The sequence below is a fragment of the Acanthopagrus latus genome, chromosome 24 (assembly GCF_904848185.1).
Source record: "Acanthopagrus latus isolate v.2019 chromosome 24, fAcaLat1.1, whole genome shotgun sequence".
Lineage (NCBI taxonomy): Eukaryota > Metazoa > Chordata > Actinopteri > Spariformes > Sparidae > Acanthopagrus > Acanthopagrus latus.
Window position 1 is genome coordinate 11,470,483 of NC_051062.1, and position 27,440 is coordinate 11,497,922.

At 45.2% G+C, this 27,440-nt stretch overlaps 1 protein-coding gene across 16 annotated transcripts in view; it reads right to left on the reverse strand.

Moving 5' to 3' along the window:
- LOC119015513 (microtubule-associated protein 2-like) overlaps nucleotides 1-27,440 on the reverse strand; it is a 55,524-nt gene that overhangs the window by 23,176 nt on the left and 4,908 nt on the right. For 14 of the 16 annotated variants that reach the window (XM_037091572.1, XM_037091571.1, XM_037091559.1 and 11 more), the window contains exons 2-3: nucleotides 11,807-11,888; nucleotides 3,220-3,284 (exon numbers count right to left, since the gene is read on the reverse strand). The gene's annotated coding sequence lies outside the window, so the exon portion shown is untranslated. Of the gene's footprint in view, nucleotides 1-3,215; nucleotides 3,285-11,806; nucleotides 12,058-27,440 lie in introns of those variants that run through there. The other 2 variants (XM_037091558.1, XM_037091557.1) reach the window with 2 other exon arrangements.

Sequence of the window (27,440 nt, forward strand, 5' to 3'; positions counted from 1 at the left end):
TCCGTGATCATGAAACAGGTGTTTGAAGACAAACTATCATTGTTCTCGAACCAAAACCAAGGACCTAAACCTAAGCCAAGGCATAGGAACTTATTTATTGTCTTGCAGTAATGTTCTGTACTGCCTCAATGTGTTGCTGATGAGTATTTAGAAAGTCTACTGGAGGCCTCGACTGTGACATGATCCCTCTATCTGCCACGCTGCGCTGTGTCACAGCCGATCAGCTGTTGGCTAAAATGATTGTAGTTTCTTCCTTCTCTGAACTAATCCAGAGTTATTCTCGTATACTGGATGGTTTTGGCGAGCACTTCTGGAGTCCACAAACTGAATTTCCCCCCTCAAGACGATTTAAGGTCGAACATAAATCAAAGTGACGGCCGCGTCCTAACACAGATTTATCCCCTCCTCTCGCTGCCTGCTCCCTCTTCTCTTTAGTTTCAAGCCTCCCGTCTCATCAGAGGACTGGATGCTTCCTGGCACACATCAGCCCCACCCCACGGTGATGTCACTGTTCCCATGGTGATGACAGGAGGAGGGGCTGGTGGGCAGTCAGGAGAGGGTGCTGGCTGCACAGAGCGGACTCTGACCACGTTATGGATCCTGAAATAGGTCACCAGATCCTCCGGGTGCAGCCCCGGGGGTCGTTGCTAGCCGCGCTGACACAAATGGGAGCCGAGCCATTTAAATTCATCAATACACTGATAGCTGGTTGCTGGTCGGGCTTGATGATGTCATTTTCAGACTTTTAGACTGGTGCTGATGGAGGCTGGCATTTAATGTAGCACTGTCATGATGGCAGTTATAGTGGGAATGCAAGGAGAAAAAGAACAGGAATGAACTCCCATTCTGTCCACCATTTTGTGCTTGAATACAATATGATAAGACAATACCTGGTAACATTTTAAAAAACAAATGAATGTCTACTTGCAATCCCTCCAGCTGTTCCTCAAAAGACTGTTTTTTATGTCAAGAGGGCATCATGGCCAAATAAACAAGACAAACATCTTTGTTTGTACTTTCTATCACCTTCTTCTACGACCGAAAATAGTTCAACCTATAGAATGGAAGCTCTACTACACATCTTTAACTGTATTGATTGGATTGATGAAAAAAAATTGATGTATTAAACACACTAAAGCTGAAGCCATTCAAATTAACAGACATCGATTAAGCAACTATGTTGATTGTTCATCATGGTTCCTCGAGCAAAATTGTCATTTTGAGTTTTTGTCATTTTGAGCAACTAAATTAAATAGGGTTTTAAATGTTCCTTCCCTCCAGCGTTTGATAAAGTTTTAGCGTACTCTCTTTCTGCTCTTCCAGGAGGACCCAACACATTTCTGGTCATTTTTTTATCTGTTGTCACGCAACAAAAACTAATTTGAGGCATCAAAAAATTGGAAATTGTGATGGGTAATGCATAGCATGATGTTAAATAATGGACAGAGATTGGATTATGATGTCACAGTACCTTTAGCCTTTGACCTCTTGGATATCTAATGTCATAACATCATCATTCTATCCCTTTAAACATTTGTGATTATCGTAATGATTGAATGAATTCTTGAGTTATGGCCAAAATTGTGTTACATGAGGGTTACAGTGATCTTGAACTTTGACCTCTGGCCACCAAATTGCAATCAGTTCATCCTCGAGTCGTAGTGAACACCAAATTTTAAGAAACTCCCTCTTTGCGTTCTTGAGATATGGAGTTCAAAAGAATGGGATGGACGTAGGGACAACCTGCCAACGTAATGCTTCCGACCATGGTTGTTCATATTCAACCAGCTGTTTCTGCATAATAACTGCATAATATTCTTGCAAAAATAAAGAGAGCAAAAACTGTGACATATTCACACTGTCCGCTGTGTTTCTTGTCTCCCTTTTCACACGTCTTTTCGTGGTTGAGGGGATAATATGACCATGGACAGCCTCCGCCCTGCACACTCATACACACCCTACTCAAATCAAACCCAAACCACAAACATACACACCCCCTCGCTGACGCCCCCCTACAACGCTAAACGTCTCCGTCTGGGAGCAAACACATTGTTAACACACGCTAAATATAGACACAAACAGAAAAACGAATCTACACTTACGTCCCGCTCACTCTGTCATTTCACTTTCCCGTCACGAAAGTCAAACAAGGAAGGCTCAAAACATGAAACTGGAGTTCCTGAGTTAATGACTGCTGTTTTTGGCGGGCAAAAAATATCTCGCATGACATCAACGCCAAACAATCGGCCCCTTTTCTAGCTTCCCACATGTTGCCGAGCATAATTCGCCCTCTATTACATATCCGCGAACAGCCAAGCTAATCATCTGGCTGAGTGCAGCCACTTAGATCGGACTCCCCGGGCCCCATGAGTCATGGGAAACGTGAGTGTGAAATGTCATGGAGCATACGTAGTGCATAGTATAACCACCTGGCAGCAGTCCAGGACCTCTATGTTTGAGCTGTTTCTTTACAATGGCAGTAGACAAGTTATTTGTTTTGAAGAGTCATGAAGAAGTTAATGTTGATTGCACAATTTAATGGTTATAGTCTAATAAAACAATCTGCCTTGAGATTGGTTCCCTATAAACCTTTCTCAGCCTGCAACTTTGCAACCGGCATTCTAGCCAGGCTGGCAGCTTGGCACCACTTCTATCGACTTTTACGTCTCCATTATAGACTACATTAATGAGTCAACTCAAGTTTTCTCCTTTGTTGTTGGTAGTTGCTCCTCTGAGGAAAGTGATCCGGCTGTTTTTGCGACAGTGGTTTGAACAATTTCACCACCCTGAAACCACAAATATCTGTCTTTAATCATTGTATTCAAGAAAAAGAGAATATCTGCAGTTGGTTTCTTCTCACCAATGCTGGTTTGTCTGTTAGTCTGCCGGTCCAGACTAAATTAACTCTGCAGCTTTCGGATGTATTGCCAACGAAAAATGACATTTTGTGTGGATATTCATGGATCACAGATGACAAATCCCACTATCTTTAGTAAATCTCTGACTTTTCCTCAGGCTACACCACGAGGTTTGATCTTTTAATTAAACATCCTTACAACACATTACATTTGGTGACGTGCCCACTTTTAGCGCCATCTTCAGGTCCAACACTTTCGCGTATTTCACCAAATACCTACAAAACTATTCACATTCCCATTGTGCTAGCTAGCATATGTTAGTTGATTGATCACGTCTTTGTTTTTCCGTTTGCTTACCTACCTTGAAGAGCTGTCTTCAATTATGGATGAAACAGGCACGTGCTGAGGTGAGGCGTCTGCTCAGACCTGAACGGGAAAAAGAGAAGAGACAAGACATTAATAAACGCTAATAAAGTTCTGTCATTTGGCCTGAGCCTGTTCATTTCACCGATAGCTTTAAGCGATAGCCTCTGAATCCATCCTGGCTAGCCCAGAATCAAATGAGGGTTCTTACAAGACACCTCTTATGTGTTAACCACAGCCGTGCATGAGCCGTGCATGCACACAGCAGCTTAGCTCCGTCACCAGCAGCATTAATCCAAACCTCAGCGTGGCCTCGTCTCTTTTAAGCCCCGCTGATGGGCTGAACACAACAACAAAGCCAAGACAATCTAATCTATTCAGCGTGTGCTTGAGCGTCTGGGAGCGCATACACATGTAAATGCCTTTCTGTTGACTGCATCGTGATTGTCATCGCGGGACCATGTCAGGCATTTCATGTTAATTAATTTTTATAATTGGACTCGAATGGTTTGAATCCAAATGAACGCCATTATTCCCGAGCATTGTTCACATTATTACATTTTTAAATTTATTTTCTTACAAACTTGGCACTGATGCAATAGTTGTACATTTTTGGAAATATGAGCTATAATTAAGCCTATTTGCTTTCTTACCAATAATTACATGAGAGAATCTATACCAGTGTAATGTCTGTACGGCATATACAAATCTGGAGTCAGCAGCCAGTTAGTTTAGCTTAGCATGAAGACTGGAAATGAGAGGAAAATTGATAGCCTGGTCCTGTCGAAATCCACCTTCCAACATCTCTAAAGCTTTCTTATTCACCCATTTTGTCAATTTAGTTTAATCCATACAAAACTTGAAGTCTAAGTTTTATGATTTTGTTTGAACAAATCCAGACTGTTTCCCCTGTTTCCAGTCTTTATGCTAAGCTAAGCTAACAAGCTACAAGTTGAAGCCTTATATCTAAAAAAAATCATAATCATTTTAAAATGTTTTTAAAAATATTTCTATAAACAGAATAAAAAAAGATAATGAGAAACATTTAGTGTGTCTACAGAGTTGGAGCCAGCAGCCAATTAGCTTTAGCTTTTTGCTAAAGCAGCAACTTCCTGACACAATGAGTTATCAATTTTTCATTCCAGTTTAGTATAAATGAATCAAACTATAAATAACTTGAAAACTAGTGAACTTTAGATGTTGTCTGATAAGAAGCAACATCTAAACGTTCCCAGTTTTTATGCTAAGCTAAGCTAAAAAGCTAGCCATAGCCATATATCTGGCAAAATATACAATATTGGTATCAATCTTCTTGTCCAACTCTCAGCAAAAAGGCAAATAAATGTATATTGCAAAATGTTGAACTATAAGTTGAATTATAGGAAAAGGCAGAGATGAAAAAGACTCAAGTGATTATAAGAGAGCTTGTCATCTGTGTGCCAACTGGACTGACTCCGCTAGTGTTTTTAAGATTGGTGAAACTCTTGGATTTGTCCGTTGGGGCTGAGCCAGGAGGGATGAGTTGAAGCTAAAGCCCCGCCATGAAGAAAGACAGACTTGCACATTTGCTCTGCTTGGGGACGACAGGGAGGCAGAAAAACAGAGCATCCTGTTAACATTAAAACAGTGTGAAAGGGCCGTCAGGGGGCTTCTGGCGCCAAAACAGGCAGTTGGACAGAGAGAGAGAAAAAGATAGAGGATGAGGTAAAGAGAGACCAAAAGAGAGCACAGCAGAGATCCTCTAAACAGGAAGGAGGGTGATTTATTAGAGAGGAGAGAAGAGAGGCCTGGGGTAAGAAAAGAAGAGGAAACAGAATACTCAAAGGAGGAAAGACGAGTACTTCTACTTAAGTACAATTCAGATTTATTGCAAAGACACACAGTCGACCAATATACAATGGATAGATTGGGAAATCATTTTATTATCTGCCTTTGACTTCCCTTAGAACAGAAATTCAAAACAACATGTTTCTTGCCCTTTTAGGCTTCCTGTTGTAATTTTTAATATGTATGCTTCTGCTACTAATACAATTGTGTGTTCACGCTTTTCTTAATTGCACTTGCGCGCTTAAAATGTAGCTTAAGTGTTTAATTGTGGAGCATTGTTGACATCATTGAATTATACCCAAACTTCCTCCAGAACTGTGTTTTCTCTAATTGACAGTTTGTCCGGAGGAAAGGAAAGGAAAAAAACCTGGGGTTGATAAAAGGGAAGAAAAAAGAATTCTGAAGGTTATTTATTAAAATCCAGAGCGCTGGTTTGGCAGTTAATCAACTGTAATGGAGCCAAAGCTTTCATACTCATAATATCAAAGCTTTGGCTGCATACCCTCTGGAATTTACACTGATTTACTGTTTCAAACAATGTTTTTTTAAGGACCACAGAGGTGGTTGAGAATCTTTACGCCCCATTAGCTTCGAGTCACATACACTCCACAGAAATTACATTAGTTAATTACATTTTCTAATTGATTTGATTGACTGATTTAACCTTATTTTTTCTTAATTTATGATGCATCTTATGAACATATCTGAATGTTTGTTTTGTATAATGGCAAAAAGCATCAATAAAAACAGTTAATTGCCAACAAAGATAACTTTAAAACACATATCTTTATGCGTACCTGAAAGTTATTGATCGATCATCAGGAAATGTCACCTCAGGGCTTCCATACATGTCTTTTAAAAAGTTTGGTAATGACAAGAAAGCAGGCACATTTGTCTCCAAGGGTCTAAAACATGCAAAGGTTCTAGTACATAACCAAAAGTTACTAATATCCATGAAGTTTCAGGTGAGTTTTAATGCTAAGCTAAGCTGAAAACCTTCCTATAGCCTCATATCTGACAAAATATACAATGTTGGTATCAATCTTCTCGTCTAAGCCTCATGTATATAACCACGGACCGAAAAAGTGTTAAGCCTCCAGAACAGACTGAACTAACACATCTGCATTTGTTACGTCTCTCCACATAAGTTTTTTCCTATAATGTGTCATAAATCACTCTCTGCAAGAAGAGAGGCGATATTACAGGAAGTGGAGAGGGGGGAAAATAGTAAGTGGGGGGAAAAAAAAGACAAACCAAGGTCACACAGGAAGTAATGTCTCCTCATGGGGCCAGTCAGGGAAGAAAAAACAGAGAGAAATGGATGAGGAGAGAGGAAGATACAGAGATTTGTAGCTCCCGCCCAGCCCGAAAATATCAGCGGCGTGATAAGAATAGAAACGTTGCACTGAAAACTTTGCTTTTAACTGTCGCACTACAGTTGGCCTGTTACGCAACCAAAGTCCAGATCGACACGATTCATCAACATCATCTCTGTTTTCCCAAAAGTGAGCTTGTGATCTAAGAAAACTAATTAACAAGCTGATGCAATTTAACTGTAATCAGTGAGAATAACAGATTAATGAGTGAATTCCTGATAATAATCATCTTCTTTTTGATCACTTTCACTAAATGACTTCTTCCTCTGACTTGTTTCTTTCCCGCACAGATGATCTGATTATGATAAACCATCCACGGCGAGTCATATCTAATCTTCAAACTCATAAATTGCGGCTTTTCAAGGATAAAAAAAAACGCTGACGATTGTTGTCAGTCACCCGAGATGACCATCAGCTCCACCAGCGCATCCTGTGGGTCGATACTTAACGGATGGGCACAAACGGTGGGCGCAGGGGTTGAACAAACAAGCAATTTGTCTTGAGACTCGGGAAAAGAGGAACACAGTTGACGTCGCATTTTTCTTGCCTGACATTCGCCGTGACCTTTGCGTTCCTCCCAGGAGGACGAAGGCCAAATGGGTCAAAACAGAAGGCGAGTCAAGGATGGAGGAAGGAGGGGAAGGAGGAGAAGGAGGTCAGAGGCCGACCTAATCCACAGATTTGACTTCATCATCAAGGGACGAGGCAAACAGGAAATGAATCCTAATCTCAGCTCTGTGCTAAAAGGCCCGATAAACTTGCTGAACTCAGCTGAAACGAGCCACGAGACGAGATAAAAGAGGGGAGACATCACAGAAAGACCCTTCCAGAAGGATCTGGTTCTGTTGTTTTGTTGAGCATCGCTCTCTGCATCACAGACAATCCTTTAAATCCGGTGCATTGATCTCTGGCGACGCTCATCCTGCAGGATGTTAATTATCCAAATCTCAGTTTCAGACACAAGTGTGCTCAGGATTTAGGAGGCAGAACACACAGAAAACACTGCATCAATCATCGCAATATGCAAGAACGGGTCAATCCAGACAACCTGCATATAGATCAATTATGGCGCTAAAGGCAGGAGACACATTTCAGCGAGTGAACACAAATGTATCTGCAATTGCGGTTGTTGTGCTGATGGTGGACAGGAACATGGCCCCAGTTTCCTGAGGACATCGAATATGGCTGACACTGTGTTATATCACTCGAAGACTTAGTTGTGTTTCCAGAACTACTCCGACAACCTACAGCAGGTGCTGGACAGGAAGTGTGATTGTGTTACTTTAAATCACTGGGGTTCAAAGGGGGGGCTACTACTGAAGCTTGTGTTCTTTGTTATTCTGTGTTTGTGGTCTGTTTTGGTCCAACCAGGGGGTCCAGCCAGCACACTTGACAGGGCCTTTTTCTGAGGTCTCCACTCCCCCCTCCCTCCGTCTTTGAACATGGCCCTCGCCCCCTTCTCTTCATCCATAATTCACACCGACAGCCTCCTTCTCCCCAGACACACTCCCTCCGGCCGGCGCACCACAGACACACAAACACATGCATGTTTAATACATCAAAGCCACCAGGAGTCGTAGTCAAGGTGAGGAATATTCAACAGCGTGTTCGAAATACGATCGAGAACAGGTAGATTTTTAAAATAAAACTCCAGAAAACATTATTAAGGAGCATTATTTTGTACATTTTCTTAATAGCTGCTGCTGTAAGGAAACTAGATTTATACTGGTGACTCTTTACTATTCTTCTGCATCATTTGAGGGTTCATTACCATTTTGGATACGGCGTTAAGTGTTTATGGCTCCTCATTATCGCCGGCTTCCCTCTCCATGTGACCCACTGAGTAATTGCATCTGTGATTCAGTTCTCCTTTTCTAATCACGGCTCTCCGCCAAGTCCTGACTCCTCTATTCTTCGGCGGGCCTCCGAGGACGATCATACAGGTGTGCGGATTGGGAGGGGACGCCATCTTTTTGTACACCTCCACACTTTGCACTGACTACAGAAGGGCTAATGAGCAAAATCTCTGCCGGGAGGGAGGCTCGTTAATTAATCTGAGGGAAGAATAGAGCAGAAGATGAGCATGAGAGAGCACAGACGCCGACGAGCAGACGAGCTATGAGCGTGACCGTGGCGTGGATGTGAAGAGGGCGCTGTGTGGCAGAGTAATGAGGTGAGCAACCCGAACGCTACTGGGATCAGACAGGCATACACTCGAAAAACAACTCTCGCACGACAGCCACACGAGCCATTTCTAATCCAGCGTCATCTCGGAACACGGTGTCCAGCTCGGTCTAAAAAGCGCAGACACACGCCTCCAGCTGTAATTCAAAAACCCAAACACACTCACTTGCAGGCTCTAACACATGCGAGCGGCACTTTTCCTCGCCGCATTATGTAAACCGGGCAGGACCAGGTGCAGATCTTTACGCCCCGAGGCAACAGCTGCACTTAAGAGCGGAGACAGGTGGGCGAACCGGTCCGTGGTTATATACATGTAGGTTTTCTCAGTGGCCTCAGAGCGTTACGCACATATTCATCAATCAACATGATAGGACGAGGTGGCCAAAAATCTGGGCCTGCAGGCTATGATTTTTATTACTTTCACCCTTAAGAATGTGAAGCAGCTGAAAATGTGCAAAATACAACATTTTTACGGACGACTGCAGCTGTTAGGTGCAAGATCCTGGTCGGTTTATACGTTAGCTTTGACACTGACAAGCAACTAATGTGGCAAAAACACAAAAATGCAATATATCGTTCTGGAATCTCTCGCTACCTCCCCATTTTCTACTCCCTTCTCAATGTAAACTCTTGATTTCTTTTCATTTTTTAAATTATCTATCAGCTTTCTAGCAGCATTTTATTGTCTGCAACTAATCAAATTAATTATACAATGCAAATATGAACACTACAATTGTATGCAGCAGAGCGGAAATACCAAGCTTCTTTTTAAATCAACCAAGCCAAATCAAATATCAAACAAAAGATATTTATATCTGCTAGACTTTTATTTTTTGATTGTTATTGTAACTAATAGAGTTCCACTACCTACATATGCTCGATTTGTCCATCAAGATTAATGTATATTTCCCGGAAGATTAATAAAAATGGGTGCATTAATGATACATCAGCTCATTAAGCCTCTGCTGCATATCAAATGTTTAGCCACACTCAGAGTCTGATGGTCTTTATGGATAAAAAAAAAAAACTATCAGGAACGCCACTTTTCAGTAATCCGTACTTCATCCTGTATGACCTCAAGGACACTCGATCTCTTTCAAAGGATTCTCCGACTTTCCTACATCGACCCGGAAACAACACGCTGTCTATTTCACTCAGCTGCATCTGTCTCTGCGGCTCACCTCATCTTTGTCGGCACTTTGACAACCAGCTGCGGACACATCAAGTATCACTCGTCGACGTGCACTTTGAGGCATTCTGTCAAATCGGCTTTGATGACCCTTTCTGGTACAGTTGGCCTCCGCTGGTGATGTACATCACATGTTCATCTGCGATCTGTATCTGATGCCTTGAAGGTTAAAAAACAACCTCGATGGAAACGCTGCATCCTACACGTGTGCATTCCAGGAATACAGTGACTTTGATTCACGTTTCTGTTTCAGGTCCTGACAGTTGAAGGGAAGCGAAGGGAAACAATGGCTGCTTTTTTTCACACTCGCCGTCTCGGCAACACCTACATTTGTCTCCATTGCATTTCAAAAGCCTCGCTGACAAGCAGCAGTTGGACCCAGGGGCGATTTTGACTCCAAAACAATGTCCCTCTCACCCACAGTTCTTCCCTGCGAGCGCAGCAACAGTTGGTTAACCCGACCTCCGCGCCAAACAACGACCTCGCTCCGAGGGGCATGAGCTCGGCAGAACTGGGAGAGACGCGGGGGAAAAGTGGGTGAGGAGGAGGTGGAGGATGCCTGGGGGGGGGGTGCCGAGGGGGGGCAGGACTCCATTTGTGACCCCAAAAAATGAGGACGCGGAGAGGGTGAGGACGCGTTCGCCCCTCCTCATCCTCCACTCCTACGCCATGGCGTGTCACCCAGAGCTGGCATCCCCGGGTTGGACAGCTCGCCTCGGTGCCGCCCAGCAACCATGCAGGCAGACGGGGACAAGAGACAGACAGACGGGAGAGGGGCTAGAGGTGAAACTGGGGGCGTGTCGAGATGTGACGGACGCCGTGGTGACTTCTAGCACGGTCACAGACACAAACACATGTACCACAGACTGACAGGAACTGGATCGGGAGGCAGAAGGAACCGACAGCGTCCCCCTTAAAACATAAAACGTCTGTGTCCATTGAACCCAGGTTGTTCCCCGCAAAATGAATCAAAACCTGCTCTCATTTTTTATAGGATATATCACTCTTTTTCTTTGTGAGTTACTTATTTTTTCAACAACTGGATGTTCTGTAGCGCTCGTCAGGTGTTTGTATTGTTTAAAGACCCCCATGGATGGATCTGGAAAAGTACGCCTGATCCCATTTGACCCCGTTCCTGTACGAGCGTAGTAAACGAAAAACCAAATTGTGAGGCGAGGGGTGACGGGGGGGCCGAGTGGGAGAGAGCTGACAGATCAAAACAGATAAAGGCAGGAACATGCAGGGGGAGGAATAAACAAGAGTGGGACGGGAAGAAGAAAAGAAAGGGTGGGAGAAAAGGGGGGAAAGACAGGAAGTCGCTGTCGGGGTCTCATCGCCACCTGCTCACATAAAAAACGCCCCCAAAAAAATATCCTCCCGAGCCGCCAGCGGAATTGTGACAGCCAGTTCTGCCGGCGCTGACAGGCAGAGTAATATGTCCCGCGGTCTCGCTCGGCTTGGTGTCACTCCCACGGAGAAACCACCAACAATCTGTTGGCCATGAGTCGCTAACCGCCGACGGCCACATGCCATCACACGGCCTCCGATCGCATCACAGTCGGCGTCACTTCCAACTGAAATCATGCTTTGTTTCCTTGAGAGCAAAAACTTAACTGGAGATCAGGCTTGTTTTTTTTATTTATTTATTTATTTTCTGGTCGTCCTGCTGGGTGAATAATCAGCAGCGTCTAGACGAGATACGTCACAAAAGACTAAAAGGCCACTGAAACAGAGAGGCGAGGGGCCAGCCGCCCCCTCCGGCTCGATCACAACATCAGAAGCTGGAGTGTGTCAGCAGAAAACATCTTGGGTAATTAGAAATCTCTGCAAGCAAACATGATGAAGCTGAAACAGAAAGGGACGATGCTTCCTGCTCCTACCAGCAAAAAAGGGAGGACACTTCTGATCCTGCGATAAAGACTGACTCCCCAGGTTATTCTTCATCGTTCTCAGAGCGATCAAGCGGCATATGCTCGCCTCTCAAAAGGAAAAAAAGCACAACGTCTTACCTGTCGGGGGTTCAGGGCAGATACTCCAGCTTTTATTGTCTGCAAAGAGGACACGGTGTTGAGGGGGGCAAGGCAGCGGCTCCTGCAGAGAGAGAGAGAAAAGACAAAAGGATGAGGGGACAGAAAAAGAAAAGAGCGAACAGGAGTCGCGGGGGCCAGCACCACACCGACAGCGACGACTGATGCTTTCTCGCCGGCGAGCGGAGCCGGCAAAGCACACTGCTGCAAAACACACACACACACACACACACAGCGAGCCAACCAGCATGCTGTCTCACGTAGATCTCCACCCTCCCACCTCCCTCCCTCCCTCCCTCCCTCCCTTCCTCAGCAAACACTCTGCAACCAAACCAGCGTCTCCATTGCATCGGGGAAGGGTAGGAGCTGGTGGAGGGGGGGAGATGGGGGAGAAAATGTGTGTGCATGTTTGTGTCCGTCTCATTAATTCACGTTTGAGAGAAGACACACGGAGCCCGTCCACCCCCCAAGGGAATCGAGCTCCGAGACAAATCTCTGTATTTCCAAATTTCCAGAAGCATATTTCATTCTCCTCCTCTTTGTGTTCATCGCAGGCGTGTAAATTCTCCCTCTTCTCTGCTCAAAGACGTCCAAAACATTACGAGAGCACGAAACGCTCAAACATAACAAGGGGGGAGTGTGAGCAGGAGTGTATATGCGGTGTGTATGAAAAGGGAAGGGGGGTGCAGGAGGGTTCGCGGCCTCCCCCCACCACCACCACCACCCGACTGCTGAATAATTGCTCTGTCCCTGGTGCTCATTTGCAGGCATGGCCAACTGCAGCAGGCGCACTGAAAACAAAGACAGAGGAAAAAAAAAAAAAAAGGGGGACGAGGGGGGAAAAAGGAGACTGCAGAGACCAGACGAGCCCAGCGAGAGTGTACGACTCGGTAGCAGCGAGTGCTGACTGCTGGAGGCCTAATCACTCCCGACCTCAAAACCACATGAATTGACGAAGTATTTATAGTCCGGAGGCCTCACACTGGGCCCCCAGTCTGTAGCTTATCCATCACTCGCAGCGCTACACATGTCAAAGTTGTGAATAAATACAGACGTTGTGAGCAGATGAAGCGGAGGGATGCATGTTGGGAAAAGCAAAATAGAAGATAGTTTGGGATTTTTCTTTTTTTTTGAAGAGGCTACATTACTCGGATGCCGTGCGCCCAGCGAGGCGTTAGTGATCGCTGTGAGGATCTGAGTGGGTAACCTTTCTTAACTTGGCTAGCATCACGTTAGCTTTTTGAGCTAATCTGACACATTTTTCAGTTTGTTCCAATAATGTCCAACAGTGTTTTACTTCTTTGTTTCTTCTTTGCCCTGTTCTGTTTTATTATACGTAGATGAGAAGATTAGGGATTGTGATAAAGTGCAACTATATTTACAAACGTTAATAATTTTGGGATGGTGGTTCGTGGTCGCCAATTTAAATCAGCAGAAAAGAAGCAAATGATGATGATACGGATCTTTGTTGATATGGTGAACAGTATTAACTAGAGGAATGATCATAACAGTGACAGAAATCTCTGTGAGTGTTGTATTAACAAAGACTTATGAACCCATCCTTCAAACAGGAAATAGATTCACCCGCTAAAACAAACCAGCACGACCAGACCGATGTCAGGGGACACTCCCCGACACGATCACCAAAACCTCACAGAGACCGCTGAGGTCGGTGTGAGGCTGAATCATAAAGGATCCAGTCATACGGCTCCCTAAACCACTTAAGAAAAAATTAGAGGAGGAGACGGAACAGAGCGAGCCAGCCCTGCTCCTCGCATCCCACATCACATCCTCTCCCAGTCCCATCATTAGCCTGTCCTGCGTCGGGGGGGTGGAAAGAGCCATCAGAGCAGGACTGTAATCAACCTGTCAGCATCGGGGGCTGCGTGACGTTTAAAGAAAGCAAATGAGACATTTCAAATGGCATCGACAAAGTAATCCTGGTGTCAAATTGAATTATGAGATCATTTTCGGGTTTGTTCAGAGGGATCAGTGCTCGTGATGATCCAGACTGCGCTGTGTGTTTTTTTTTTGTTTTTTTTTTACTGGGAGATTGGATTATTGGGGAAAAGCAAAGAGATGAGGAGGATGGAGAGGATAAAACCAGGAGGGCTGGGCGGTTTAGGAGGGTGAGACCCGGAGCTGGACGAGGCGCAGACAGTCCTGTCAACGCCAGCCAGCCTTTAGGGAGGCCCGCGCTGATTAGAGAAGGAGGCCTGGACCGGAGCTGCAGAGCCTGCTAGCATAGACGCTAACATCTAATCTCCCCCTCAGCCTCCGTCGCCAGGGAGCAGATGCTAGCACTGTGTAGTTTTCTTAAGTCTTAGTCTTATTTATTGAGTAGGGTTGGGGCAGTATACTGGTTTCAAGGAATACTGTGCTATTAAAAATATATTTTTTTTTCGAGTTTGTCAAGTTTCATGTCTGTGAGGACATCGTATTTTCTGCAATTCAACTAAAAAAAACCCTGTTTTTATTTGTTTAAGGGTTATTTTAACAATTAATAATAATAAGTGTGTAGTATCTCATACTGTGAAATATGATACTTTCTAAGATCCTATAATAATCTCATACAATTGGAACCCTATTAGTGAGATAAATAAAGATTTGTGAGTCATTTAACCAATTAGCCACTTGAAAATTAGTCAGTTAGTACTCTAGATTATAGATTAGTTGTTTTAATCAGTTTGCCGAGCAATAAAATGTTAAACGTTTGTTGGTTCCGGCTTCTTAAATGTGAGGATTTACTTCATTACTTTGTCGATTTTGAAGAATCTTTGGGCTTTGGACCGATTATGTTTGTTTCGGTGATAATTCAGTCACTTTCTCCAACCAGACAGGCTCATCTCGTCATCACAGGATGTATTCTCTTACGTCTAATCCCAAATTAGGAGGTAGGTCAATCTCATTGTGTGTTACAAGCCGGTTGTTGCCTGCTCTCCCCGCCCCTCCCATCCCCCTCCTACAGAAGTGAGATCGGGGGAACAGCCAACTCACTATGATCGGGATTAGCCGAATGGGATCATCGCGGGCTTGGGTGTAATCTGCCCGGACCCCTTCATCCAGATTTACTGGTCAGAAAAAAATTTCACTTCTGTTCGGTGTGACAACCAAAACTGGGCCCGTGTTCTGTCTCGCTGACAAACGAAGCATCACCAGGAAAACAAACCGCTGCTGACTAATACTTGAATTCATTAGCCTTACGAATCCCAGACCTGCTGTGTGTATCATCATATCCAAAACACCTCATCGGAGCCCCCTCTGGAAGCGTGACTCAAGCCTTTTTTAAAAAAAAATTAAACTTCTAAAATGCAGCGCGAGCACAAAGCCGACGAGCGGGCAAATTTATTGCAGGTGCTCGATGGATGGTGGATGCTGCCGCTCTGCGTCGTCGAACACAAAGCGGCATTAAAGCTGTAATTCAAGCTGTGTTTTAGCACGCCACTGCTGTGGTTGATGAGAGAGAGAGGAGGAGCGGGTGATGAACGCAGCTGTTGAATAAAGATAAGATCACAGCTCTACTCAGTTCGGGTTCTTTCTCAAATATATATTTGCATTGATGCTTTGTGTCCCGTCTACTCTGCACAAGCTTTACCGGTCGATGCCGTGCTAATACTTTCACCCAGACGTGGACCTGGTAATCGCTCGCAGGCGCATGTTAATGACCGAGGATTGGATCCCTCCTCGTCTCTTCCCAGCACGAGGCCGGCGTCCAAGTCCCGGCAACAACTTGCTCCTCTTGGCTGGAAACGTAAGAAGAAAAAGAAAAACAAGAAGCACAGTGGCATCTGCTTGTTTTGTTGTTTTTCTTTGAAACAAACAGGGAATTAGATCAGAGAGGAAATCTAATTGGCCATGCTGATCTGTCTGTCTGCTCAGAAAGGTCGACAGCCACCCGTCTGTCTCTGGTCAGGCATGGATCATTCACGTTACATCGTCAGTGAAGGTTATTTATGATTAATTAGATGAAGTCTCTTCTATTTTTACTGGATAAATTCAATCCACTGGGTCCAAATCTTTCAATTAGCTCAACGACATGTGGTTTTTAAAGGCGTGCGAAGGCTTTTTTACTCCTGTTGTTGTTTGACCGTAAGCTGCCAGAGGTCAAAGGTGAGTCTGCTCAGACCAGACAGGGAAGCTGATCCTCTCCATCCCCTCAGAGCCCTCTGCATATAGACACAACAGAGCCACTCGCACCGAAGCCAAGGTCCCTGTATCTCTCATGCTCCGGTTTAACCGGTCGCACCAGGATCACACTGTGACTGATACAACAAGTCATCAGAGACTCATGAGGGAACGTGTCAACAAATTGATTTCTGCATCCTTATCCATCACCCCCCCTCCCCGTGACATCTCTGCCTGTTGATTGGAGTCACAGTCACACTCACACCAGAACCTGACTGAGCCACCAGTTCTAAGCACTGAGCCTACATGGTGTCCTGGGAGAAGGTCTTCAGGGTCACTCATCCTCTGGAGCTGCAGTTTACTCTGGATCCGTCCGGTAAAGCGGTCAGGCGAGCTGAACCAGAACCTGAGTGTATCCAACAGGGTCGCGCCACAGATAAGCGACACCTTTAATCTCAAGAACAAACTTTCGGTGTCGTGTTCAGGGCTGCTGGAGGACCTTGAACCTCCACTTGCCGTCTTTAAAAGTGAAACAAACAAAGCCGTCGTCCGATGCTTCCACCACACTTGATCCCTGACCAGCGACGACAAAAGAAATCCTCTTATGAAGGATGGATACAGCAGGAAGTCTAACTTTGTCACCGCGTGGTAATCATCTTATTAATTCCCAACAAACTGGTGCAACACATGTAAGATGGATCGCTTCCTGCACTCCATTAGCTAAGTGGCTCATATAAAAGCTCTAATGAACTGAGCTTTTAATCCGCTGATAACAAACAGCAGAATGTTTCTTTATATAAAAACAGAGAGCGCGGGGGTACCTCCATCATTTATTTACAGTCATAACAGAGCGACACAACAGCTGAACTCGACAGTTTGCTTCATAACACCGACACTTGACGCTGGTGCGTGGAGGCTCGTGAAAGAAGCTCTCCAGCACATAAAAAAAACAAAAACGTGAAGTGGTTTGTGAAAAGTGCAGCTTTCCTTGTTTGCAGCCGCCAACAGCAAATAGCAGGCTGCTCATTTGCCAAGAGTGAGCGTCACACATTCTCACACACACACACACACACACACACACACACACACACACACACACAGCCACATTCGTGACCCGCTCGCCACTCACAGCGCGACTGCAAACACGACTAAGGACGCATGTGGAAGAAAAAACGTCCTGCTTCCTTCGTTTGCTCTAGCTGCACCATAAAAACGATTGCCGTCATTTTTTAAAGTAAAGTTATTGGCTGATATATTGTTTCTACAGAAACCTGGACACATTTTTATTGTGTGCATTATTTTTGTGTAACATTTTGGCATCTGTAGTTGTTGTAAATATACACATTTACTGTAAATTTATAGTAATATTACGGCACAGTAGCATGTTAGCTTGATGGACCATTTGTAGTCCTGTTAGCCTGCTGTTAGCCTCTTAGCATGTCGTTAGCCTTTTCACATGTTAGCGTGTGTCCCTGTAAAGTTGCTGTATATCCACTGCAGTGTACCATTGTGAGTGTTTTTACACTGTGGCCTCAGATTATCGCTTAAATTCAAAGTCACAGCAGCTCACTGTACCCATCATGCATTGCAAAAGCATAATTAGAGAAGTTTACTGTCAGAACTGACTGTGTAAGCCTGGTGTTTGTCAACAGTGTGGACCACCGCTGGATGCAATATTAACTGTGACGGATGAAGAGCAATCCCTTCTGTCTACCACCCAGCAACACACACTAACAGGCTTAAGATTGGCCTCTGTGTGTGTGTGTGTGTGTGTGCAACTCTTGGACTGTCATCCCTCTCTGATATAAGCAGAACACAGGAAATTCCTCAAATGTGAAATATGCCCTCAGAGAGGCCCGTTTAAAACGCAGACGTGATTTGAGGAGAAAGAAACAGACAGGAAGTGGAGAGAGAGGGAGAGAGTGTGTGTGTTTATGTGTGTTTATGTGTGTTTATGTGTGTGTGTGTGTTATACAGCGGGGTCTGATGCTTCGACTGTGGGGGGTTTTTAGGGGCGAGAAGGCAGTCAACTGTTTTTATGGACTTAAATAAATGTGCGCCTGTCTGAGGGCGTGTGCCGGATTTACAAGACAGAGCGCACGGCGTGTAGATCGACTGCGTGCCCGTGAACGCTGCAGCTCGCGTGTGCCTGGTCTTTACACTAACCACAGGGTGTATCCGTGGGGCTTTGAAGTCCTCCCTGCACCCTGGGCTGAACTCAAACACAGGCTCCCGTACAGTATCCCCAGATTACTGCATGGAAAAAAAAAATCACAACATGCTTCTGTACTCGCAGGGAACACTGCAGCCAAAGCCATGAATATTCAGTGCACATTATGTTGAACAGAGAGAAGTGGCAAGTAGCTGGAACGAGCAATTCTTTGCTATTTTTCCTTCTTAAAAATGTAATTATCAAGATTAGTAATTGTCACCATTGTTGAACAGGAAGTTTACGGTCATACTTTTATTTCAGGAACCTGCTGATGTTCACATGCTTTTATTTTTCTCATACGGTCCATTTCTGCAGCACCTCTGATACTTTCAGTGCTTTCAGTGGTTCAGTGCCTGTCTCTTTAAGAATCCCCTCTTCCAAAACATGCAGTTGAATCTGATTGGTCGGCGATCACAGGCCCGAGCAGGCACCGCTCACCGCGTTTACTCGTTTTGCACCCGCAGCCTTGAGAAGGGTGGCGGCACCACAACATTAACAAACTTTTAATGTTCGATCTAAGCTGTTTTTTTGAAATTGTTTACATATCTATAAAAAATATGCCGAATTATCTGTTAGCACTTCCTGTTTGTAATGTACCCATGGTTGTACAGACAACTTCCACCTAATTACTTTAAGACTGAAGTAAACTTTAAAACGTGCAAATTCTCAGGCAGGTTTTGCACATAAATTGAGCGTTTTCTGGTGATTTATGGACGTTTTTGCTGAGTGGGTGACATCATCGAAGACAAGTTGAATCCAAAAAGCGCCTGTGCCGCGTCTCTTCACTTTGATCGGACTGAGCTCTGACTCTGACTTCAGGCTGATGCGGCATCTTTAACGTCTTTATGCGATTTGAAAAGCTCTGTTGAACACCTTTCGTCCTCAGGTGCTTGCCCTCTAATTTAGAAGCTGTCTGTCTCTTGTGTTGGCTCGCATGATGTGAATCTGAGCCTGCAGGGTGTCTTGTATGCAGCAAAGCAAACAAGTAATTTACCAAGTGGAGGAGAGACTGCAGAGGTCGGACGCGATGCACCCACACCCACACAGGAGTCGGGAGTCGAGTTAAAAACTGCTGCTCTCTCTTTGTGTTTCGACATTTGACCGTTTCATAGGGAATCACATGAGACGGCAGGTTACCAGCGCAGGAAGGTAAGCGTCTAATCTGCAGCAGGGTTGTCCCCATTTCTAAGCCATTTCCTGTTGACGGGAGTCCGCACGCCATCTGCTCTAAATTAGCACCTACACAGGGAGTGCTGGGATCTGGGCACCGGTGGTCAGACGCCGGAGGTTTAGAGTCGCGACGCTCCGGCCAGAAAAAAGAGGAAGCTCTTCCTCATCAGTGAGGAAGAGCTTCCTCTCCGATCAAGCACTTTGAACCTCTGCAGACTCATTTTCAAGCAAAGGCGTGAAACATTTACAGGTTCTGGCTCCTTAAATGTGATGATTTGCTGCTTTTCTTTGTCATTTACGAGAGTAGATGAAGAGTCTTTGGGTTCTGGACTGTTTGTTTGACAAAAGAAGCAATTATTTACAATTTCTGTGATATTCTATAGACGGATTCATCGCAGCCCTTAAAAGCACTTTTACTTCATGACTCAATATAATAACATGAAAAACCTGATATAATTTGTTATCACACACAATCAATCAATACAGTGATTCACAGTTTCCAAATTAACACTGTTGGAGACTATTAGCCAAGTTGTTTTGCTCAGCTGAACAATATTTCAGTCCAGATGTGGAGATGTGGAGCGTTTCTCCAGAGAGAGAAGTGCGTAAAAAGCTGCAGATCGGCGCCGTAAAGCTGCTGCGGCGCTCGGTCTTGGAGGAGAGAGGACACACGTGTCACTGAGACGGAGTGAAGAGCGGAAGTTTCTGGAAGTCATCAGGGACAGGGAGGCAGGAGGAGGAGGAGGAGGAGGAGGAGGAGGAGGAGGAGGAGGAGGCTGCACAGGACTTTTACTGCAGCGGGGGACGATGTCACAGCACACACACCATATTTGAGCATGATCGTGAGGCACCTGACATTCCAGTGTAGTAAATGAACACTCGAAATATACAAAAACACAACTCGCAACAAACACAACACGCGAAAAGACGTCAGCGCCGAGCCACATCCTGGGCTGGCGGGTCGCTGCAATCACGCAGCCCGAACGCTGCCAAGCGTAAACACCAATAACTGCCTCACAAACACGGACAAACCCCCCCCCCCCCCCCCCCACCCCGAGATCAAGTCAACAGCTGTCAAGTCTTCTGGGGCAACTCTGTCATTCAGGCGAGCTAAGGGAAACCGCCCCGTCAGTGAAGCATCCAAAACAAGCAAGCCGGCACATTTTCCCTCCTCGTCCTCCTCCTCCTCGTCCTCCTCCTCCCATCCAGCCCCGAAGAAGAATGAGTCATGGTTGGAGGCTCAGGAATAAAGATGATGCTGATTTTTTTGGCTGCTCTCGTCGGGGAAAAACTGCGAGCAACACCCTCATGATAGATGAATAACAATGTGTTGTGTTTTGACTTGTTTTTTGTTTTGGTTTGTTTTTTTTTTCAGATTGAAAGCAAATTTCTCAGCTGCTACTGAAAAAAAAAAAAAAAAAAAAAAAAAAGGACCCTACCAACTGTTTTTCACGTTTTCACGCTCCAACAAGCTGCTGACTTCCATTCATTCATTGCAGCGTTTTAGTGTGGTGCACATGACACATCATTTCAATTGCTTTATGCATTTTCAGCGCAGCCTCATTGTAGGATAGTATGCAGGCAAGGCAAGACACTAAATATAGGATAGTAAAAATAAACATTGCATCTGATTAATGTTTTGATAATAAGAAAAAAAATACATTTAAGTTAAATCTTATGTGTAAATAACTTGGCTAACATAAAATGTTATCTGAAGCCAAGCCACGTAAAAAGGGGAGAATTTGCCCCCTCTGGACAAAAGACGATGACGGTGAAACAAAGTAGTAAACGCAGTTTACGTCACACAAATCATTGTTAGAGCTCCGCTAAAAAATATAGTTTTAACTTATAACTTTTAAGTCAGATTTCTTTCTTTCATGTTGTAGAACAATACGTAAAAAATTCTCAAACACAGAATTTGATCAGGCATTTCACTGAAAACCCATTCAAGAAACCCACAGAAGCATCAGCATCAACCTGAGACTGTTTCATAAAGCGTTAAATGTTCCTTGCAGTATGTTCAGTAGAAAACGACGTCTGGAGTCCCTCAGAAAAAAGTCTGCCACGACTTTCATGTGAAGAAATTTGCAGCTAACGAGCTAAAACGCTGGCAGGCTCCGCGACGAAGCAGCCGAGGTATAAAAAGCATCAGGCGCTAAATAGATCTGAGCAGTTTACAGTCTCTGAATAAGTGATACTGTTTCAGACACAACAGAACTATTCAATCAACACAAACAGACTTCCTTTCAAAACTACATTTTAAATAGCGAACCTGGATGCGACTCGACAGGAAGCATCTCCGCGGCATCTCTTCACCTTGAGTGCAGGCTATTAGTGTAAGTGATACAGCAATATTGTGGTTAGAGTAGGAGGTGAGCTTGTGGAGGAGGGGATCGGGGGGAGGCAATAATAATATGAGCATGGCTTTAAGGCGGATGAGGGAGGTCGGATGTGAGGGGGGGGAGGTGCGTTGCCTGGGAATCTCTCGGCAGCTTCCATTAACAAAAGAGGATGGAGTGAAGAATGGAGCGGGTGTTATTAAGAGTGAAGGAAGGTAGAATGAACTGACGGGGGAGTTCGGTAATGTCTGCCTGCACTCGAGGGTCTCGTGGGGGGGTTGAGGTCATTCTTCATTAACTCGCTTGACGTTTATATGCTCGGAGGCAACATGAGCTCAGGAAACGTCTGATCGTTGCCTCTGTAAACTCATATTTGCCATTAACGGTCCATAAAGATTGATCAACGTAATGCCTTAATGAGGGTGGATGGTGGTGACTGAATCCTATATTTTACTAGACTCTCGGTGACGCTGCGTGGGCGACAGTTTTTTTTTTGTGGCGCTCCGGAGCGACTGTTATTGCCGGGCTTTTGTTTCCATGACACTGGGATGAGTCACTTTGGCTGCGGCTCCGTCGGGAAACAAAGTTAAATGAAGAAGTACGACCCAGCGACCGCGTCGGTGGAGCTGTTTATTGGCAGAGAAGGTGATGCAGTGGGAAATAAAAAAGCTCGGCAGCCACGGAACTGCCTGAAACCAACCTGTGTTTATCGACCCGCAGGCATCAGGTACCATCGAATCCGGACTTGTGGTCTAAGAATGGAGAGTGTTTATGCAAGGCCAAGATTTAAACAAAGATCCAGAACAATCCTCACCAGCTTCGACACAGAAACAATGAACAGAAATCAATGAGACGGATTCACAAACTCCCTGATAAGCAGCTGCATTTGGTCCGAACACTGAAACACCTCAGCTGTTGGGTGGATTCCCACGAAGCTGTGACATTAAGGGTCCCCTGAGGATGAATCTTACATTTCATGACTTTGAGAATTAAGCCAGAGGGCTCTGTTAACTCCGAGACCAGACCGCTCTCTCTCTAACCACGACAGAGGTTCATATTTGTAGATTGCAGAGAAATATCTTCAACCAGACAGCACACGTACACATCCGTCTTGCAGATGTTGACCCTGAGGAACAGGAGTTACCTTGGAAAGAGCGTTTGTTGGCGAGAAGTCGAGCACTTGGCTAATCAGTTCATCAATGAGTGCCTCAAATGGGCTGAAACAACAACAACAGGAAAAGGTCAGAAAAAAAGGTTAAATCAGAGTTAATAAGCGTCGCCTTTTTGGGCTGAAGGGCCGAAATCCTGTCTGGAGTCATTTTTTATTCATGCCCGCTGAAAGTGATGACACAGCTGGAGTGACAGAAAGACGAACTGACTCCCAGCGCAGGTAAGTTCATCCGTCAGAGAGCGACGCCGCGGCAGCGCTGGTGTCAGCGCATCATCAGCACTCGCCGTGCATCCATCAGCGCCTCAGCCGAGGGACAGTCGACAGGAACGCAGCTGTCACTTTGGCTTTTATCGCACGTGGACGCACACGTATGCAAACACACACAGCCACATGCAGATGCAGTCACATGTCGACAGAGTGATGCGGGGCAGACGGAGCTCTGTGTTTTCATTACTCAAGATGTGGACGCTGATTAAAGCGTCCTGGAGCTGCAGCGCCGTGCCTCTGTGGTCTAGATCACAACTGGTTCACATGCCTGTTGACGGGATGCCGCCCAGCGCAGGAAATAGCTGAGCCTGAGAACATACAAGGCGATAACACACATTGCGTGGAAAAACGAGCAGCGCTGTGCCGAATTAGTGGCGAGAACGTGGGAGATAAAGGCCGAGGGTCGACTTTACTGCAGCAGCTCTCTGTGGGAAACCTCTGGGGGATGTTTGTCACAGTTACTATCAGGGCACTTACGCTGTCACTCCAGAGTTATTTAGACGTTTTTCGTTCTTATTCGTGGCTCGAGTTGGTGATCTGCCGTGTTTAGGACTTTTGGAGGAGTGAGCGTATTTAGTGTCATAATGTAAATCCAAAGTTATAGATTGACGGATTAAAGGTTTCCCACAATGCCTGTTATTGAAAAAGGGTTTAATCTGCGGCCTTAAGGGATTATTATGCCTCAAACTAGGGCTGCACATTATTGGAACATGTGAAGCGTACCACAACCTTAAGAAGAAACATAAAAATCACAATTTAAATATGAGGACTTTGTTGTTGGACATAAAATAATGACACCCAACAATGTTTATCATCACCTGTCTCACTAACAGGCCTTCAGTCTGAGCATTTCCACTGCACGCTTTCTTAAACGATCCAAGAAAGAGTTGCTTTAAAAAAAAAACCAGGGAGAGGAACTTCCAGCCGTGACAGCAAAAATACACTCTATTATGTCATCCTGGAGCTGCAAATCCAAGCACAATCCCACACACACACACACACACACACACCAGTTGAGGCGCAGCCACTCAGAAAAACAAGCCTGAGAAGAGTTTCCCACTCAAAGGAGTGGGAGCCAAACTGTAACAAAGCCGGAGTTACGTGTAAATCACGTCTGCTTGGTTTGATCAGCTGGCAGGTCGGAGCAGCCCGGTGATTAACTCATCTGCCTGGGAGCCCTTTTTTTGACCAGGCGATGTGAGAGGTCATGCAGAAAAAGAGGTCTATTACACCAAGGTCCACTGCCCCTGGATAGAGAGGGTAACTTCTTTAGCTTCTCTCTATCCTTCTTTATGGATGACCCCTGTTTGGAGGGTTAAAAGGGAAGAAAAGGAGTTAACAGAGGGGTGCGGTGTTCCTCGATTAGGGTGCAAAGGTGGCAAAACAGCCTGGCAAGCCCCGAGGGCACACGAGGAGCTCGGGGATTTTCCTCCCCGCCCCAGTAGCGAGCGTGGACGGGGAGCAGAAAGCAGATGGTGGGGGATTAGCATCTGAATGTGGACATGCAGATCCACGGGGGGTCCCCCCTTCTCCTCCTGCCTCCCCACGGGGGATAGGTGAGCTGAGGAAAAAGGAGGCTCAGGAGAGACAAAATCAATAATTGGCGACCCACGGCGTGCACACAAAAGGACCGGGAGAAACTGGTGGCTTTGAGCAGTAGTGATTTTTGCAAGAGAAACGGCTAATTACAGACCTTCTCTGGTTATTTTTGCCGCGGCCCTTCTATACATATTTCTGCGGATTGTAAGTCTAAATGTACTACGACACAGAAAACAACAAGCCTGCACAGACAGCAGCAGGAGATACAGATCAGGATTCATGCTCCTGCAGACGGCAACACAGATAAACATCGCCGACAGACGCGGCTTTGAAGTTCACGTTCCCAATGTTCTGACTCGCAGGACGGTCAGAAAAACATCCTGGTATCAGCGATGGAGTCATGTTTTACAGGAAAGACAACTAAGTGTCGTTTACCAGGCAAGACTCTACAACGTCGTGGCAGGTAATCCATGGAGTTTGGACGGGCAGTTTAGATGCAGAGGTAAAACTTTCAATCGACTTTACTGTATTTGCTGTAAACCCAAAACAAGGCACACTGGATAGAAACATTTACGAGGAAACTGGGCCTCCAGCGTGGCTTAAATATTCATGATGGTGCATCTGGGAAAGTGTCTTCTCCAACTGCATGTTTGTTTCCTAAGATTTACACCTTTTCTGATTTACAACAGGATGAATTAAAAGTATGGTGGCCTTGAAGTGCCAATCAAATAACAAGACCTGCAAATAAGAAAAGAGAACCACAACACAGTGTTAAGGTTGTGTTTTGTGGTTCTGTTTGTTCATTTGTGGTTGAATTTCTTGTTGTGATTTTCTGTATTCAAAAGGTCCCTCTATAGCTGCTGGTTTTGTAAGAATCTTTGGGATTGGATAGTTTAATTTACAGATCAGACAGCCACACATGTAAATCTGGGCCTGGGGCTCAAGCGTGACCCCCCAGTCCATCACTATTGTCCGCATTTAAAAAAAAGAGAGAGCACTTTCCTTCCCAAGAGGCCGTTCTCAAACATCTGTTGATGCCCCGAAATAAACCTATCAGCCCCTTTTCCCGACCGAGATTTATGCTCCTTGATTTAATGAGGCGACCTGAGGCGGTGACGTCTCCCACCCCACCTCCAAGAGACAGTACACCGAATCTGTTTCTGCCATCCACTCCACACGGTTCGCTCCTTGAATACGAACAGAATTTCCTTTCTAGCGCGGTGTGCGTCGGGGTCAAAGGTTGCAGGTGATTCCCAGGTCGGAGCGAGAAGAAAAGAAAAGCAGAGGAGGAGAATATAAAAATGCTGTGTGAATGCCGTATCCTCTTACTACAGAGCCACACAGAGGATCCACACACTGCTGCTCAAAGGGGTCATTCCTTTGAGGGGCTGGTTTCCATGGCAGGGGTTGCTGTGGTGAGGGGGGCCCTTCAGGGTCCCAATGGGGCAGTAGGCACAGTCAACACTTCACAACAACACAGGCGGGAGGATATTGAGGACACTTGGGAATGAGAAGCCCACCACAGTGCAGGATCCGGGTGCAGCAATGTGGATATCTTTAAAAAAGTTCTGGGTTTCAAAAGTTGCAGCATTGTATTACAAAAAACTACAATTATTTATGAGCAACAAAGGACGTCTACAGCTATGCTAGCAGCTTTGTGAAGCTGTACTCGAGCTAATATGCTAACGAGAGGATGCTAGTGCAGCGCCAACATGCCGATGCTGTGGCAGGTGTGACGTCGACCACGTTCGCCATCTTAGTTCAGCGTGTGAGCATGCTAACAACGTATTTAACAGTTTTAATTGTGATCATTCACCCTGAGGCATGCAGGACAAATTCAAGTTAAATGTCTATAAAATTATACACATAAATAGTCAATAAAACAGCAAATGGCCCAACTGACCTGCATGTGGAGCAGGAATACTATAAATAATAGCCAATTAAACTTATCCCAGAGTCAAATAAGTAATTTTTACTTGCTTAAATCCAAAAAGTTGAACCTGGAGCCGGAGTTTGGCTCCATTTATTGGCATTAATAATTAACTGCTTATTGAGATTGTTCAGGATCGATATTCTGTCATTAACTTTTCATCAACTAACCATTTCCAGGGTCAAAAGGTGGGTAAACACAAATCCAGCGTGGGCCCCTGAGTTTATTGGTGGATTTGCTCTAAATTCCATCCTTCATCTTCGTCTGGCTGCTACATGTCTCAGAGAGGATGTTAGATTTGCTGCTAAGTCCCTCTTTGGACCCATTCAGCGGCGGTCACAGTAAAAACCCTTCCTGGAAGCGAGCCAGGAGGTCCTCCACGCACACACTCAGCTGCTGTGTTCCTGCAGTCTGGTGTAAAACCAGACTCGCAGGAACGTGATGTACCATCAATGCATTCATGTCGTCCATCTGTTTCTGCGCCTCACACTGGCTTCACAGAGCCGCTGTGTGTGGACTTCCTACGAAATCGGGGGATTTCCATTCATCCAGAACGCGGCCCTGACGGGCAGATGCAACAGAGTCACAGAGATGGACATTCATGGTCAAACCAACACAGTAGAGGAGATGTTCTGGTTTCGTTTAGCAGGCTACAGGCCCTGAGAGGAGACTTCTTTCCACGCGTTTAGATTCCAACTCATTTCCCTTAATGGGTAAACTGAAAAACACAGCTCACATCGAGAGGAAATCCAGAAAAAAAAGAGAGAATTTTAAAGAATGCAGAAACCTGATATAGACTCTTTATGTTCTGACAATACGTGGACTCCAACAATGAGCCTCTTTGATTCCTCCACCGCACTTCA